Raw genomic sequence first — 3,606 nt, 5'->3', positions numbered from 1 at the left:
TCCTTTTAAACACCTTCCACATTTGCATACGTTTTTTCATTAAGATGGTGTTGCATCGAATGAAAAATATGGTAATCTGATGGTGCCATATCTGGAGAATATGGTGGGTGGGGGAGAATTTCCCAACCCAACTCCATAATCTTGTGTTCCGTCAAACGTGCCACATGTGGACGTGCATTGTCTTGGAGAAGAACACCTTTCCGATTGACGAGTGAAGGGCGTTTCTGATGAAGGGATGAATATAACGTCAATAAAAAACCAGAGTTACTCTTTTTGTGAACATCCTCTTGCAAGATATCGGCTCGAACATTTCAATTTCCTATACTAAATTCAACCATGAATCAAATGTTTTTTGTTGCATTTTTACCTTTGTGTCTGCTAGTTTTAAAATGTATATTGTTTTCCTTACCTGTTGTTACTGCCTTTGTGTTTGTTTTTGAAGTTAAGCACAAAGCTACACAATGAGCTACTTGTGCTGTGCCCAACGCGAGTATCGAAACCCGGTTTTTAGATTTGTAAGTCCACAGACATACCACTGAGCCACTGAGAGGGGGATGGGCTCTGCCTTTGTGGAAACTGCTTCAGATATTTTTCTTTGTCGCATATATATCTGTTGTTTCCTTGGATAATTTGATAGAAGAGTGAAGACTAGAAAGTTACAATATAGATGAACCCCCCCTTCTCGACATATCGAATAAATTATTTTATCTTTTGTTTAACATAGGAATATTTCTTATCATTGTCTCACGGATGAATATATATACTTTCCCGTATTTCTGTTGCATCTGCCAGATGAAGATATATATACTGTCCCGTATTTCTGTTGCATCTGCCAGATGAAGATATATACTGTCCCGTATGTCTGTTGCATCTGCCAGATGAAGATATATAGCGTCCCGTATTTCTGTTGCATCTGCCAGATGAAGATATATACTGTCCCGTATTTCTGTTGCATCTGCCTTTGCACAAACGGACTGTATAGGTTTGTTTTCTTTCGTCTTGTATTTAGAGTAATACAGAAGATGAGCAAGAGCATTGCCGAATAACAGGAATATCCATTACGATGTGTTCCTCATCTGGAATTTTCAAGAAACTGATATGGTTTGTATGAATGGTTTCATGTATTATTCGATACATAGAAGTTGAATGTATTATGAATGTTCTGTGCACACAAAGATTCTGTGGGTTTGTTTAGTAGATAATCACGTTTCTGACAGGACAGATAGGCCAAATATCACTGAAGAATGTGAAGTCCTATTCCTGATTATCTCCCTTCTTCTACATGTTGACTGGATGGTCTTATCTACTCTTTCTTCTATCTTGGTCTGCTATGTGAATGTTTATGTGCCTTTTCCTTGTTGCTGCTTCTGGACACACAGAATGAATGGTATACATGAAAAACACATACAGTAATCTTCGTCATACACACTGATAAGTTTTTCTGGGACACATTGTACATTGAAAGATGCAGCTGGCATCAGTTAACCATCTTACCCAGTGTTTCCTAAACTTTTGTCATCAACGTTCTTCTTAAATAGATATCGTTTCTTGCACACCCCCTATTTTGTAAATGAGTGAACGAGTGAGTTAGAAGACGAAATATAATATACGGATACACATAAAAATGTTATATGTGTTGTAGAAATTATTTGCTATTTTCGTTAATGAGAAATATAGTAAAACGCTTAATTTTGTATTATTGTACTGTTGACACTACCCTAATCGCTCTCACCCCAAGAGATCATTTGAAACCCATGGGGGGGGGGTGCGCCCCACACTTTAGTAAACACTGATCTAATCTAGTTGAAGTCATAAATCAGTATCTTCCAAATGGAATAATTTCCTGATATATCCGGATGAAAGAAACAGTTTCAAACTTTTTTTTTTCAGTTCATCAGGTTTTTATTCAATATCAACTGTACGTAAGATTTACATAACAGACAAGATATAAAAGGGGTGAAGGAAAATTAGATAAGTTGTATTTAAAGATATTACTAATGTTTGTAAGTTAAATGATATCAATTTAAACTTTAGCACATACTGAATCTATAAAACGACTTCTAGAAAACGTATATAAAACTCGACGTATCAAGTTGACTTTGTTTTTCTATTCAATAAAACTGGTTTCGTTTAATGACAAAGATCAAGAAATAAATTAAAAGATTTATGTTGCATAACAACAGAACGGATGAATCCAGTATAAATTTAAAATAAGGTTATGATAATATTATTTTCTTTGATAAAAACACAATATTGACAAATATATCATTCGTAATACCGTCCATAATTAACAAAATTACTATGACGATCATTACTTTAATTGTTATGTAAATAAAACACTAGAACCATCGCTTTTCCAAGACGACAGATAAAACTATTAACAACGAAAGAATACATAAAACATAGTAGGTACGTCTAACTGGTAATTAAAAGAGCAAAAGAAATTGAATATGATCTGGTAATTGCCAATTATAAAGTTAGCTGGATAAATAGAAAACAAAAACACGATTTATTCAATGGTTATCTGGAGAAACAGAAGACGAAACAATATGATGATTCAATGATTAGCTGGATAAACAAAAGGCAATAGAAAATTATATATTTAATGGTTAACTGTAGAAACAGAAGGCAAGATAATAATATGTATTTAATAGTTAGCTGGAGAAACAGTTAACAAGATAAAATTAATTCACTGATTAGCTTGAGAAACAGAAGACGAGACAGTATGATGATTCAATTATTAGCTGGAGAGAAAAAAGGCAATACAAAATTATCTATTGAATGGTTAGCTTGAGAAACAGAAGACAAGATAACATGATGTATTCAATGGTTACCAGGAGAAACAGAAAACAAGATAACATAATGTATTCAATGGTTACCTGGAGAAACAGAAAACGAGATAACATGATGTATTCAATGGTTAGCTGGAGAAACAGAAGACAAGATAACATGATGTATTCAATGGTTAGCTGGAGAAACAGAAAACAAGATAACATGATGTATTCAATGGTTAGCTGGAGAAACAGAAGACAAGATAACATGATGTATTCAATGGTTAGTTGGTGAAACAGAAGACAAGATAACATGATGTATTCAATGGTTAGCTGGAGAAACAGAAAACAAGATTACATGATGTATCCAATGGTTATCTTGAAGAACCAGGAGACAAGATAATATGATGTATTTAATGGTTAGTTGGTGAAACAGAAGACAAGATAACATGATGTATTCAATGGTTAGCTGGAGAAACAGAAAACAAGATTACATGATGTATCCAATGGTTATCTTGATAAACCAGGAGACAAGATAACATGATGTATTTAATGGTTAGTTGGTGAAACAAAAGGTAATATAATATGATTTATTCGATGATTACCTAGATATTTAGACTAGAAGAATGGTCAGAAAGCATGCTTGTTTGTTGTTAAGCACTAAACTACTAGTTGGGGTATTTGTGCACCCCCCCCCCCATGGGCATGAAAACCAGATATTTAGTGTTATAAGCCTTCAGACTTACCGCTGTGGTATTGTGTGTCATATTTAGTTTGTAGTTTAATAGATAACTAGAGAGAGATGAAGATTATTAGAATACGAGTTATTTAGAAC

This window comes from Limulus polyphemus, unplaced genomic scaffold (genome assembly GCF_000517525.1).
Source record: "Limulus polyphemus unplaced genomic scaffold, Limulus_polyphemus-2.1.2 Scaffold1708, whole genome shotgun sequence".
In the NCBI taxonomy this organism is placed as follows: domain Eukaryota; kingdom Metazoa; phylum Arthropoda; class Merostomata; order Xiphosura; family Limulidae; genus Limulus; species Limulus polyphemus.
Note: the sequence above shows the minus strand (reverse complement) of the source record.